Here is a 16,248-nt window from a genome sequence, read left to right as displayed (position 1 = left end):
AGCTATCTCTTAAGAAGATAAAAGTATTTCTAAGAGATAGAGTGGGAGTAGATCATCAGAAACATGTCTTATAGTTAATGTGTTACTTTTTAAAAGTAATGGAACTATAATCTATTAAGATAGAGTGGGAGTATAGTATACATGTCTTATGGTTAATTGTATTATGATCTATTTAAAAGTAATGGAACTATAATCTATTAAGATAGAGTGGGAGTATAGTACACATGTCTTATGGTTAATGGTATTATGACCTATTGAATGATCAATTGCACTTTGTTGCATAAAAGCCATAGTATTACAATCAAAAATTTTATACTCAAGAGTAGATTTACTTTAAGGCGATGGTCTCTTTAAAGTAAATAGAGCTTTAGAGTACATAAAAGCATAGATTGGCATGAAGATGTTAATCAAGATAAATTTATTAGGAATCGTCACATTTCATTTTGATGAACAATGGCAAATGATATTAAAAATTCGCTTTTCTAAAATGGGAATTTAGAGAAGGATGTGTACGGAACACAAAACCTTAGATAAAATCTAAGAATCCTAACATACTATGCAAAGCTTACTTAAGCGATCCTAGAATGGTCTTAAGTAAGCATCAAAGGATTGTAATAATCATACTTTTCGTTCATGTAATAATTGAGAATGGTTTCATTCACATTGTTGAAGAATCATGTTTATACATGAAGTTAAGTGGGAGCCAGAATTATTTTTCCCATGTCTTTTATGTTGATAACATATTACTTATTGATAATAAAGTATCAATGCTCTCCTCTATGAAAGAGTGATTGGGAGACTAGGAAAAGGTGCAATGTATTTTAGATTTCCGAATCTATGTGTTAAATTTGAGAGAATATTGGCATAGAGTTGAGAGCCTTATGATGATAAGTTCTTTCATATCTTTTTAACATCAACAAGGTTGAGTAGGTTATTCATATTGATGAAAGCGAAATTACTATGATAGAGTCATAGTCGTTCACTGAACCTAATAAGTTATCGATCACATGAAATTTATTGCTAGTGTTTCCTCCATTAGAACGATCATGTATGCCATTATATGCACATGCTGTGATGAATCATATTCTTGGAGCATAATAAGTCAATAACAAGTTAATTCGAATGATGGTCTTTTGAAAGCCTTAAAGAACATCCTTTAAGTTTCTTGAGCAGAATTGAGGATTCGTTCTTATGTTTGGATGATATACTGAGTTGTGTGTTGAAGGGCTACACAAACTTTAGTTTCCAAACCTATAAGGATTTATCGAAATGCTAGGCCGATATTATTGACTTAGTAGTAAGAGACTAGAGAAATGTTTTAGTTTCGACCATTCCAAATTCTACAAACAGAATCTGAGTAAATTGTGATAAGATGGTCAACGTACGGAATGAGAATAGATCCCTCTACCAAAGACTTTATCGCAAGTTATATGATAATAGTGGGAGCATCTTCCAAGTACAAGAGCCTAAGTCTAGTAAAGAAGACTAGACATACACTTAGATAAATTCATGTTATTAGAAATAACATTGAATAGAAGGAAATAGCAATTAATAAAGTTGGAGTGCATGGATACATGGTATATCCATTTACCAAGCTTCTATTGCAATTTAATTAGTGTAAAATGTATACTACAGATTATGAGATATGAAGTAGTAATAAAGTATTGACTATTCATATGTGATAATCGCATTTATCGTTTGAGTTTCTTTAAACTCATTCATTACTTTGGTATATCCAAATGGGTTGTTGAGACAATATTGAACCCCATTGAAGTGAACTGGATTGACATTGTATGTGCCCCTGGTTACTTATAGGAGGTGACGTCTTAAAGTGACTAGAGTGTGATGCGATTGATGGCAAGTTCAAGTGCCATAGGGTCATATGGGATGACTAGTCGATCACATAGACAGACTGTATGGGACACTCAGTCGGGCAGTGACCGCTTATAGAGCATAAAGCCTGGTCATGGCAAAAGCTACTATAGTATTCTTATGAGTCGATTCTTTTGACTAGAGACTATTCGCCCAAGTTGGCACAAGTTTCTGATTGGCTTTAATTTATACTATACGACTGTCGTAACTGAGGTAAAATGAGTGTATTTTGGCTCATGATGATCTGTGGCTAAGCGAAGGGAATAGTGTGATAGGAATTTTCCACCCCCTTGTCAGGGTTGCTTGAAATCTCAAGGCCACTCGAGGAGTAGTGAACTGGAAATGCGTGGCCACGCTCGGAAGGTATCTACGGTAGATAATTCCGGTCAGACAGTTACTCTTCAGATCGAGGAAACCACTCAAGATATGATCAAATGTAAGTACGACCTGCAAGACACCTTGCATTGAGTGGAAGATTGTAATAGGACAAGAGAATTGGTGACAGACACTTGTCTCGGACAAGTGGGAGATTGTTGGAGTATGTGTCCTCAACAATAGTGCGATCACATGATTTAAAATCATAATTAAATCTCATAATAAGAATACAAAAGGGATAATAAAATTATATAACTAACTGATCAACATTAATCAGTAATGATTGGCTAACTAGAGTTTGACATTATTGTCGTTTGACGGTGGTGATCAGTTGATCCCTTAAGGTCACATCTATAGGATGAGACCCAAATAAATAATTAATTAATTGTATTCGATACGGATTAATTAATACCTTATTTATATGAGTTGGATTTTGTATTTTATTGTAATGTGATTAAATAAGATTCGATTTAGTGGATTAATATATTAATTCATTAAATTATCTTGAGGTTTTATAAATATTTCGAGGTAGAAGTAATTAGTTGTTTACATTTACAAGAGATTGTAAATTTAACTAACTAGCTATTATGGGACCCATTATATATCAATATAATGGTAAAATATTACTCAATAAGTTGAGTGAATATATGTTTATTAATTTGTCACATAATTGTTGTATAATCAAATTAATATTTAATTATGTAAGATAATTAAACATAAGACTTATAAGCATTTGTGGGACAAATATTATAAGACAAAAATGGACCCATAAACTATGTAGGGCACCGGTTTTTGGACAACATAGGACACTTGTCCTAACTCTTCTATTTTGTCTGAAAACCTTATGACACAAGCACCACTTGTGAGGTTGCCTTTATATAATATTACATTTCCCATAAAGCAATTGCATGTGTTTTTTGAGAAGAAAAAAATTGCTCTAATAAGAGAATTTTGGCCGGAATCAAGTAGTGAGAGAGAACACTTTTGTTGTTCTAATTTTTCCTCACTTATTCTCTCTAAAAGATGCTCACATCTTCAACACATGCAAAACCTCAAATTACCACTCAAATACTAATATTTGTGACATATTACTAGAGTAGTAGTATTTGTAATATTAGTAATAATTAAGGGTGCATTACTACAAAATATCTAGTTAATATTAGTAGTAATTTTTGGGTTAAATCTTGGGTGCAATTAAAAGGAGGGCTCCTAATATAGAGTCTTGGAGGATCATCCTAATACTTATAATAACTCAAGAACAAGTGAAGGTAGGAGACCTTACTTGTGCCCATTTCGTTCTATACAACAATGTAAGAATAATTGTTTTCTCATTTTATTCCTTATTTAGTTATGCATGCACTAGATATAAAGAACTAATGATTAAAATGTTATTTAAATCACTATTAGAGATGTCTAATAATAGGTATATGAACATAACACTTTATCTGCTTAGGCTACATCAAGCCAGGAGACTCCATTTCCAAGCCACATTACAAGCCATAATCGCATCGAGCCTTAAAAATCAAACTCCAGAGATTTATTCATCAAAACCTCTTATTTCCGAGCTCTATATTCTAAATATCCAATCCAGTTTCACCTTGACCGAGACATGGAGTCTTCAAATACTTTGCGACCTAGAACGGGACCTACCCAATTCATCCTTAGGGTCCGTTGCGTGTGCTCACATGACAAGGAAATTTTTGCAAACTTAATTATACCTCTTTGGTCTATGATCAGAGGGAGTTATCTCAAATCGATTCTTCGAGTCACCAAAGGAATATACCCTTGTGACCAACACATTTTAAGGTCCTAACAGCATAGCTTAGGCACACACTCAGAACTACGACCTGGTTTAAGTTCACTTCACGTGAATACGTAGGCAATCCTAAAGGACACAACCATCCCTACTATTAACGTTTGACCTCAATTCTCAAAGCCAGCTCAGAACTATGATCTGGATTGATTTCACTCCACGTGAATATGTAGGCAATCCTCTAATAAGAACACAGCCACCCCAACCATCAACCTTCAACCTCAATTATCGACACCCATTTTACAACCATCAACTTCCAACCTCAATTACCATCCCTTCCACAACCAATACCTCTTTACTGGGGGCTCCTTCTCGTCGCCCAGTCTTCCTTTTCACCAAATTCCAGGGCCATCTTCTCATCCTGGGGGCTTCTCTTTCAAGGCGCCACCCTTCCTTTATTTCTTCCTTTTACTCTTCGAGTCTCAGTTGAGTCAAGCCCCTGTTCGGTTTGGACAATGACAAAGATCTTAGATCGATTCTCCAAGTTATCGCTCCTCAAAAGAGGCCTCTTTTATAGCAAACGGTGGCGAAAGACATCCAAGTAGACAGTTGATCCATGGCTCATACCTTGCCTTTATATGTTCCCATCACCCATTGAAATCCTTCTACCTTTAGAACTGATACGCGTTGTCACCCACACTTGGCTAGGAGTTGCGTATACTTAAGCAAAGTCTGTCAAATTCATCCCTGTGTCGCATCAAATCTAAATTGGTGTTGCGTCAGTCTGCCATCTTGCGTCTGTATGAGTCGATGACGTGTCAAGTCATGTGACTAGAGCCATTGAATATGCATAACGCATTACAAGCAACGAGTTCCACCTTTATTTCAAGTTTTAAATAATTTTAATAAAGAAAAGAGCTTTCAAAACTTGTGTGTTTCCTTCCTCATTCAAGGTCCACGTGCTAATTGTTTCCTCATGTGCTCTGTGCTATTTGCCTATTAGATTGCGTTCTTATGTGGCTACTAACCATGCAGGTGAGTATAAGAAGCATAGCTCGCTCCAACTGGGGGCTTCGCCCAAGTCTTCATTCTCCCCAGCGGCAGTTAAGATATTCCTTAACAGTATTCGCAGTGGTGCTCATGGTTTCTTCCATGACGATCAAGATGTTCCTAATCGTCAATCAGTTCCCCAGTGAGTGTTCGTTGCCGCTATACAGCCTATATATTTCTCGATCAAAATACAAACACGCTTGATACGATGCAAGCAGATTATTTTTCAACGGTTCTCAGAAAGTCCCGCCTTCGACCAAAATTGACTATTATCAACGGTTCTCAGAAAGTCCCGCCTTCAAACAAGTTTTTTTATCAGCAGTTCTCGAAAAGTCTTGCATTCCTACCAGCGATTCTCAGAAAGTCTCGCCTTCTATAAAGTCAATTTTCTTCCAGCGGTTCTCAGAAATTCTCGCCTTCTATAAAGTCAAAGTTTCTTCAAGCGATTCTCGAAAAGTTCTGCCTTTCTACTCGGCGGTTCTCGAAAAGTCCTGCCTTCTACTTAGTGGTTCTTGGAAAGTCATGCCTTTTTCCTCAGCGGTTCTCGGAAAGTCCTGCCTTTTTCCTCAATGGTTCTCGAAAAGTCCTACCTTTTTTGTCAGCGGTTCTCGGATAGTCCTGCCTTTTTCTCAGTGGTTCTCGGAAAGTCCTGCCTTTTTCCTCACCGGTTCTCGGAAAGTCCTGCCTTTTTATCTGTGATTCTCGGAAAGTCCTATCTTTTTCCTCAGTGGTTCTCAGAAAGTCCTGCCTTTGTCCCCGACGGTTCTCAGAAAGTCATGCCATATTTCCTTCCAGCAGTTTCTACCGACGTCCTGCTACCCTCAATATTATTTTTTCCTCGCGGAGTTCAGCCAAGGTATCGTTCTCCAGAAGTTCCCAAACTAGAGCCTCCTTCCTTAGGTTTGTAAACCCAAAGTTAGGATTCCTACCCCTAGATTCTTAGATCCCAAAATAGATTCCCTTAGGTTTGTTAACTTGAAAGCTTCCATACCAAATGTCCTTAGGTTCATAAAACCTATAAATCCTTTTGATGTTCTCATACCTTTTTTTCTTAGAAAGCCTGGACGCATGCGTTCAAAACAAGAATTAGTAACCTGGTAGTTCCTAAACTTAACCTTAGGATCTCAATTCCTCTTAGGTTCATAAGCCTTTAAGTTTCAATACCAGTATGTCCTTTTAGGTTCATATACCCAGGTTCATACACCTAGCTCTTTAGGTTCCCAAACTCCCTAGAGTTCAAATACTCCTAGCATTTCTATCCTTTAGGATCACACTCCCTTAGAGTTCCTACACTCCTTTAGGGCCCCACACCCTACCACCAATCCTTATATATCTTTTAAGTCTTACCCTCAGCTCCAACGCACCTCTGGAAACATCTCAGGAAAGAAGTCTCAGGTATGATTTCTTCTTATGGCTGGCGAGATTTCCCACGTAGTCTAATGGACCTTAAACAACCCACCCCAGAAGTCGACAGACTCTAAAATGTTTCCGACGACAGGTCCTTGGCTCAGACCCCTTGAGCCGCCTTGCGTCGCCATAGTCTTCAGGTTGTAATCTTCGATTGACCTGAGGGCTATACTTTTAATTTCGCCTTTTCCAAGCCTCAGTCAAAGTGGGGGCTCTATAGACACCTCGTTTCTGCACCTCCCGCTAAACACCCAGTGATGATTGGGCCGCATGTTTAGCATATGTCGCGATTTTATGACGTTTTGTAAAACGGTTAATAGAAGTAACTCATACACTTGTGTACCCATTGGTTGTCATCTAGGTGTCATTATGGTCGTTTTGACAGTAATTAGAGTACATTTGGAGTCTGGGTCAAAAACTGTTCCAATTTTCTAAAACCGTCAAATCTCAAGTCAAAAAGCAATGTGCTTGTCTACCTAAGGTTAGGATGTCATAAAATGTTAGGATTATATATCATTTTGAGTCTCATGTCACTTCTTTTGGCTAAACTTAAGTTTACATTGCAAAATGTGTATTTCATTTAGCTAAAATGATAACCCGACCTTTAGGCCCATTTTACGAGTTGATAACGACTTTTTTGGGTCTGGCCTATTTCACATAAAGTTCTAGATCTTTCTTTTAGCTTTCCAACGCCACCAAAATAACCTTAATCCGAGTCTTTTAGAAAACGTTATGCCTAAAATACGACAGGCTGTCAAACGCGTTTTCTTGCGCAGAAGAACACTACCCGGGAAAGGACGCACCAAATGATGCGCCCCTTCTGGGGAGCGCAGCTCTTACTGCGCCTTTTCTCAAGGCTTTCTTTTTGTCCAAGTTTCCAAGTTCGACCTAATTCGGTTGTGTCCGGATCTTTCCTTCCATATCCCATTCCTAAACTCTACCCCTTGTGATTAGTATAAATAGAGGCCTCTGCCTCACATATTTTTCATGCGAGTGTCCGCCCTTTTCTTCTCCCTTTGCATACTAAGACCGCGCTCTTGCTTTTCGACGCCTACGTGCTTGCTCTACGTGATCACGTAAGCCCAGATCATTTTGGATACCAGTCACGTTGCATAGACCGGCCCATTTGACCACTACACAATCAATAAATCAATCTTTTAAATCCTTTTTCAAGGGCACTTTCATATTTGCATTAGAGTTCGAGTCGAGTTACCACTAAAAAAACCGATTTTAATTAATCTCGTGACGCTAACATGTAAGTCTGAGGGTGTAAAATCCCATTTAATTTTGTATTTATATATTTTCGTATTTTGTTTACGTTTGTACATTATATTTATGCCAAAACTGTCTTTTAATTATTTCCTAAAATCAAGCTTTAAAACCAATTTGACGGAACTGCCCAAATCTGACGAGCAGAAAAAACGCAATGCATGATGCGCCTTCTGGAAGGATCGCAGCATCTGTTGCGCCTCTTCCAGAGGCTGCTTTCAGCTGCTCTGTTTCTTCTTCTCCTCGGATTCTTTCTTTTTCAATTATTTTCTTTTCTTTCAACCTACATCTTTTAATTAGTTTTCATCAAATTATTTTACTCTTCAATTTATTTTCTTAAACTTTTTTCTTCTTGAGTCGGTTTAAATCGCTAATTCTTCATATTGGTTAGTTTATTCCGTCTCATATTCAAATCTAGATTTTAGTGACTCGGTAATTAATACTTGGTCTCTTAAATTCACTTTTTGTACATTAAAGTTTTGTTTTACTTTTTAAACTCAACCTTTAAGCTTTCAAATCCGTTTAATTCGTCTTATAATCATTAGTAATCAATATTAATTGGTTTGAGACGGTTTTGTACATAAAATTCATTCTTAATATTTATCATTCGGGTTTAATCATTAACATGTAAATAAAAGCAATTTTTATAATCAATCAACCGTAACAACCAAATGATTCTGACTTTCACAGTCAGAACCCATCCCAAAACTAACGCAATGGGTGATGCGCCTCTTCCAGAGGACGCACCCATTGTTGCGCCTGTTCTAGACTGGCTTCTGCTTCTAAACTCATTATCGCTTCGACGTAGCCTTACACTAGGATATGTTAATCGACTATTAATTTCTATTATCACCTATTTGACCATATTTTGAGTCTTTTAATTTATTTTTGTCAGTTTTTATTTATTTTCCAAACTTCTTTTATTTCTTTTTTTTGGTAAAATGTGAATTTTAATTAATAATAATTAAAAAATAGAGTACATTAGCACCAATACATCATATTCCGGCAAACAGCCCTAACTACTCATCTCTTATCAAAAGTTAGGTAACCAAACATTTGCCTGATGTTGCAATAGCCAGTGATGACTACTACATTTGACATGAACCTCCTGTTTCATCCTTTCTACAATCCTTTCAAGTCTTTGTACTCTGCACTCTAGCCAGTAAATATTACGTGCATTCCATACGTGATACACCAATGCCAGCACCGCAACAAAGAGGATTTGCTTCTTCATTAAAGATCTACATCTCCATTGCACTATCCATTCTAAGACTCCTGCAGTAGGAAAAGGTACACCCAGCCAGGATCTGAAAAGGACCCAACACTTAGCACTGAAAGGGCAAGTATATAACAAATGTTGATGATCTTCTATCTGGTTAATACACAGCTCACTGTGGACATGGCCCACCTGCGGATGCCCAACCGATCTGTGGACACGGCAGCGGTCTTTTTGAAAGCCACGCTCGGCGGCGTAAGGGATGCTTTCGACCGGATCGTTTTAGATCCGTCGGTTTTGTCTCGGCAAGGGTCTCAAAACGATGCAAGAGATGTTCAGAGTCGCCACCAAGCATTTGTGGGATGCTTGGAATCCGTTCGAATCCACTTTATACCTAGGTCAACCAAGGCAAAAAGCGGTGTTTGACATAGGTACTAAAGATAAGGAATCGTCCCTCTTTAGCATCCTATCTCTAGAATGACTCTCGTACGCCCTAGATAAGGTAATCCACTATCCAAAGTTTCTGATTAAGAGGTGAAGGTATGTATTGGGAAGCCCTTTAATCGAACACCCAACCCAGCCCACGGTAGCGGCCTCTACTGATCGATCTTGGTTGGTTAAATGTAAAAATTGATAAAACGGGTAAATGCATGAATGCGCATCCACTAGTTTGAACCTAACATGTGAGCTTTCAATGCCGGTTTGTTTAATCCAAGTATCAATTATTTGATGTCAAATTGGATTTAATGTTGATTTGCATGCAAGACTGAAATTAAACATCCATTTACCGAGTTAGATTTATGGTGCATAACGTGATCCATTTATCTTAGTAAGGCGTTTTGAAAATATAATGTAAAATGAGCAGATTTGTCATCTGATCCGTCCTGTATTCGGGTTAACCGAAGTCGGGATCGTCCTAGACAGCGCTGGAAGGGAAACAGACCCAGCATCAGGCACCCAGAAAAGGCGCGAGCCTTCAGGCGATGGAAGCAGGTCTGCCCTGGTTTGAAAATGTAAAAATAAGTGGCCTGTTTAGGAGCGGGTCAACAGACGCTGAAGTTTTCGAAAATAGAGATTTTCAAAAAGATTCGTTTGTCGCTTTATGGATGGCTTCTGAAGAATAGGGATCTCCGAAAGTCGGTCAGTTGAAGAGTTGTCTTAAGTTTGTTTTCAAAAGACGGTTTGAGTTTGAGTCGGCTCGGAAAACAATGTACTGTTTCTAGAGACGCTTTTTGAAATTCAAAATTGTATGTTTTGAAAATCGAGTTTTGAAATGTTTGATAAAGTCTCGGGGATGGTGTATGGTCCTCGGGATTTAAAAATGTCTCGAAAAAGGGGTGTGTGCCTTTCTCGGGTTTTGAGAGAGACATTGTCGGCGCAAGACGGATTAAAATCCGTGTCTTGATGCGGCGATTATAATGGCATAAAAAGGTGTTTTGAAACGGTTGTAGAAACCGGGTTTGAAAATGTCATTACGACAGCCTAGAAAACCGGATTTGAAAATCGTCATTATGACGGCCTAGAAAGGCGTGTTGAAACGGTTGTAGAAAACCGAGTTTGAAAATCGTTATTACGACGACCTAGAAAGGCGTGTTGAAATGGTTGTAGAAAACCGAGTTTGAAAATCGTCATTACGACGGCCTAGAAAGGCGTGTTGAAATGGTTATAAAAAACCGAGTTTGAAAATCGTCATTACGACGGCCTAGAAAGGCGTGTTAAAATGGTTTGCGACGGTCGACGAAAGACCGAGGTTTGAAATGGCCATTATAACGGCGCAAAAGGGTGTTTTAAAAGTTGAAAATGACACGGAAGGACTTATGATCACATAACACATAAGCACTCGCAGTTTCATTATATTATGCATAATGCTGACACACGTTTTGGCTTAAAAGGTGGGTTACACACCAAGCAATCAAACCCCGATTTTTGTGAGAATACCAATCCAAACAAAATGTCTAAGGAGGGTGCCCTAGCCTCGTGCTCGAAGGTGATGAAATCTCTTTGACGAAACAGAAATGTGTAACGTCCATGGCATGCTTGACTCAATCGGGATTCGAAACGCGGGGATAAGAAAACTCACGCCGACGAGACGAGCCAATTGGTCGAAAAGGGTTAGGTTGTGGGCCCGGACAAGGAACCCGACTATGACCGTAATATCAATTAATACATTTCAACCAAGACCTCGTTCGAGTCTCACCATCTAGGGATCACAAAGACACAAGTGTCCTAATTATCCTTAGCAGAGTCGCCAATCTGTGGACATGGCCCACCTGCGGATGCCCAACCGATCTGTGGACACGGCAGCGGTCTTTTTGAAAGCCACGCTCGGCGGCGTAAGGGATGCTTTCGACCGGATCGTTTTAGATCCGTCGGTTTTGTCTCGGCAAGTGTCTCAAAACGATGCAAGAGATGTTCAGAGTCGCCACCAAGCATTTGTGGGATGCTTGGAATCCGTTCGAATCCACTTTATACCTAGGTCAACCAAGGCAAAAAGCGGTGTTTGACATAGGTACTAAAGATAAGAAATCGTCCCTCTTTAGCATCCTATCTCTAGAATGACTCACGTATGCCCTGGATAAGGTCATCCACTATCCAAAGTTTTTGAGTAAGAGGTGAAGGTACGTATTGGGAAGCCCTTTAATCGGACACCCAATCCCGCCCGCGGTAGCGGCCTCTACTGATCAATCTTGGTTGGTTAAATGCAAAAATTGATAAAATGGGTAAATGCATAAATGCGCATCCACTAGTTTGAACCTAACATGTGAGCTATCTATGTCGTTTTGTTTAATCTAAATGTCAAGTATTTGATGTCAAGTTGGATTTAATGTTGATTTGAATGCAAGACGGAAATTAAACATCCATTTACCGAGTTAGATTTATGGTGCATAACGTGATCCATTTATCTTAGTAAGGCGTTTTGAAAATATAATATAAAATGAGCAGATTTGTCATCTGATCCGTCCTGTATTCGGGTTAACCGAAGTCGGGATCGTCCTAGACACCGATGGAAGGGAAACAAACCCTGCATCAGGCAGCCAGAAGAGGCGCGAGCCTTCAGGCGATGCAAGAAGGTATGCCCTGGTTTGAAAATGTAAAAATAAGTGGCATGTTTAGGCGCGGGTCAACAGACGATGAAAGACGTCTTCTGACCATTGGAAAGGTTCGTAAAATGTATTGAAAAATGGGTGTTTAAACCCGTCTTGATTTGAAAAGGCCATTTAGGCCGTTTTTGTGCTAATTTGAAGAATGAGACTTGAATGATCGTCATTGTTTTGACAATATTCGATGTCGGGTTCGGTTTTGCAAGCTTGACATGAATAGTTTTGAAAATGATTATGAACTAATTGTTTTAAGTTCATTTGTTTGTAATTAGTCAACGTTCATCATCGTACTCGGGTTAAAATCCGACATGGTATGTAGAACCAAGGATGATTTTGTGTTGGTGACTAATACATTTGTTTTGGAAATGTAAAGAAATGAGAAAGACTTTAAAATACCCTTCAAAATGTAAAGTAATGAAATAAAAGGCTTTAAAATACCTTTTATAATGTAATTAACCAAATATTATCACCGAAACACGGATTAAACCGTCATGGTATTAGGAACCAAGGGTGAAAAATGTTTCATGGTTAAAAACTTGTCATAAAAAAATGGATTGAAATATTTGAAATGGTAAAAACCGATTACAAATATGAAAGGAAAATAAAGGGGAAGAAGAGACCAAACACGATTGGATTTAAGGTTGAGAGGGCCTTTAGGCGCGAGCCTGCCTGCTACATAAGCAACCCCTGCCTCAACCGAAAATCCGGTTTTGGCTCATTCAACCCATGTTTGGACAATGTTATGCATGTTTTAGCATGTTATAGTCATGAAACAAATGAAAAACATGATAGGAGAAGATTTTTACACCCTCATACTTACATGCTAGGCTTGAGACGAGAAACCGACGAAAGTGTATCAACTTGTTTGGCCGGAAAACTCGGTTTGAAAACCATTTTAGCAAAGTAAAAGAGTGTTTTAAGTTTAGTGATTTAATAGTGGTCGAGATGGTCGGTCAAGTGATTTAAGGCACGATGACGGTACCAAACAATGTGTAAGGCTTGTGTTTACGATCGGTAGGTCGTAAACACGTGTCGGTTTGTGACTTGAGAAGTCGAGTCTAGAATTTTAAGAGAGAGGTGAGGGGGCAGACGCTCGCGTAACTCTCAAATGGTGGCATTTGAGAAGTATTTATAAGAAAATGGGTAGTTGTGTGCGTTTTGAGCGACGTGGCCGCATGGGCTGCTCGAAGAGGCGCGAGCCATTTCGTGCGTCTTCGGTTGTCTTGTCGCTATCACGCAAGTGTAATCATGATTTATTCTATCCTAGGATTTGGATGAACTTGATTTGTACTTGACCATTAAGGATTCCGGGAAACCTTAAAATGGAAGTATTTGAAAAGTTTTTTTTTGTGTTTGGCTCAGTTTGACTCGTTGTTGGAGTCGGGATTTGAATATTGAGTCGGTTTTTGGTCCGATGTCGGTTTTGACTCTAATTAGTGTCATTGTGACCCCGTCGTCATGCATTAAACACTCCAGATACTCTTGAAAAGTTTTGAAATGTTTTATTTTCAAAATCGTTTTAAGTTTCCGACGTATAGTTGTACAAAACTGTCGATCAAACGCCGCGATTCCTAAGCATGTTGTAGTCCGATAATCATCGGGTGTTTGTTGAAGACTCGACAGATACTGGGTATCTACACTCACACATCCCATCTTGAACCACACCAAACCTGAACAGCCTGTCTTTGGTTAAAAGCTTGTCCTGGATAGCTAACCACCCAATAAAGGAATGCTTGGGATAATTAACTCTGTTCCATATTAATGGCCACAAATTCACCTTAGTTTGAGGACCTAGCAACCATTTGTAACCCTGGGAGACAGTATATTTTATTTCTTTTCTTTTCAAATCAATTGTTTTGGCATTTATATGATGTACATTTGTCATGTATATTTTGTATTATATTTTATTTCTTAATCTTGTTTACTTGATTGTTTCACATGTAACTAATCTAAATTCCAACTTCGACCCAATTGAATGCTAAATTGTTTGTCCATCGACATAGTGTTATTTCACATGCTAGGATTAATCTGTGTTTGTTGCATAGCATGGATACAACTGACAACATATCAAATATAGACAACTTCCCTGATCGTTAATAAAGGCCGCTATCAAGGCCGGCGGGATTAGGTGTTCAAATAAACGAGCTTCCTAATACGTACCCTCACCCCTTACTCAAGATCTCTGTGAGCATCCGTGTTCATTGGCATCGCAAGAGTCATTCTAGACATATAATGCTAAGGGTAACGAATTTCTTAGTGTTCATGTTACTACTTTGTGTATTGACATGACATGAAGTATTCGAACGGTTCCAATTTTCCATAAAAATTGGTGGCCACTCCACAAATGTAGGCTTGTCAAACCTTTCACTGGTTTCAATGCCTTTCAAATAGGTAACGGCCCATGACGTGCTTTGGCCTCGCGCCGGAGTTCCGTGGGAGAAGTGTCGCCACCTCAAAACCAACGCGCGGGTACATGCGGCGCAGGTGGCTGTGTCCACACTTTATCCTCTAAAAAGCATGTCAACGCCCTTAGAAGTTTATCATATTCCTGCGCATGAGCAATACGTACACAAGCATATGTAAGTAATTGATAAGACATAAGCATGAAAGATCAAAGGCAAGGAAGGATAAATCTTATCAAAATGCCCATGAGAGATTTAAAATAGAACCACCGTACTACTCCACTCGTCAGCAAGAGATGGAGCATCATACTTAAGACCATAAAATAAACCGTTAGTGCAAATATTATAATTATGAATGGTCTCAAATTGGTGATATGAAAACTCAAGGTGGTAGGACTCATAAAAAACGGGGGGTGCATCCTACTTAACCTCTATGTGTGCATCACTAAGTCCTCCATCAACCTCAAATGGGTCAACTACATCCCATGTGAAAGGATTTTCAAAGATTTCATATGACTCGGTCAAAACCTCATCATTTTTATTACAAACGGGCCCAACATCATCCATGATGAGTGTCTCATCTACTACAAGGTCATTTTCTTCAACATGAGTCTCTAAATTTTCAATTGGAATGACACTAAGTGGAATTTCAAAAGAGAAAGTTGGACCGTCGTCATCGTCACCCAATAATTCAAAGTTATTAAGGGGAAAATACTCACATTGGGAGAGAGCATAAGGAGAGGTAATGAGCTCACATTGTCTCGCTTCCTTTTGAAAAAGTTGTTCCAAATGAGCCTGTAACACTTTGAGCTCCTCTTGGATGTGCCATAAATTGAATTGGCGCGCTAACTCCCGACATTCGGAACCCATGAAATTCAAGAAATTCCAAAGTTCCAACCAAACCATGTAGTAGACACTCCCATTACTCAATTTTAAAGCCAATTCACGGGTCTCAAAATCTATGCCATCAAGCACGAGATGACCGAAGTAAATCCCCATCAAGGTTGTGTCTAGCGAGATGAGACCATTGCGAAAGTAGTAGAACCGGTCAAGATAGTCATGAAAGGCTCAACTTTGAGTTGTGGAAATCGGAATCCATCATTCATTATAAAAGGTCAAGCTTTATTACCTACAAAATAGGCACTAACACTACAAAGAATATGTGAGAACGGTCTCAAAGAACAAGTGTTCCTCGAGACAAAATAAAACAAGATAAAATTCAACAACTAATTTGCAAACAAAACCGTGCTCCCCAAAAACGGCACCAAAATTTGATAGGATGTCGCAACCTAATCAAAGATAAATACCCTAGACAGAAATGAATGTAGTAATAGGGGTCGAACACAAGGAGACGGGAGATGCTATACAAGTTGTTATGGGATGAATTCTATCAATGTCGGTTATCGATTGGTTTGGTTGAGTTTATGAAACGATATTAATAAAGGAAGAGTCTAGAGAGGTCGGGTCATACATGCAAATTATGTAAATGCTCAAGTTAAACATAGGAGTTGATAATATCGTTAATTGTTTAGGTCTAATGACAACCACCTCTCGGCCTTATTGTCAACCATAGAACGGGACCTAACGAGCTCTCGCTATGGCTAGGTCTGAAGGAAACGTAGATCTATATACTTAACATATTTATATATGTTGTAATTTAATTTGTCATAAAATTAACTAATGATCTTATGCATGCAAACTTTTAAACAAAATAAAGAAGAAACTTTGTCCTTACATTGGAAATTTGGTTAATATGGGCACAAGAGAGATCACCTTTCTCTCTTGTTCTTGAGCTTTCCCTTT

This window comes from Silene latifolia, chromosome X, assembly GCF_048544455.1.
Source record: "Silene latifolia isolate original U9 population chromosome X, ASM4854445v1, whole genome shotgun sequence".
Taxonomy (NCBI): Eukaryota; Viridiplantae; Streptophyta; class Magnoliopsida; order Caryophyllales; family Caryophyllaceae; genus Silene; species Silene latifolia.
The sequence above is the reverse complement of the archived record's forward strand: the minus strand, read 5'-3'. Positions refer to the sequence as shown.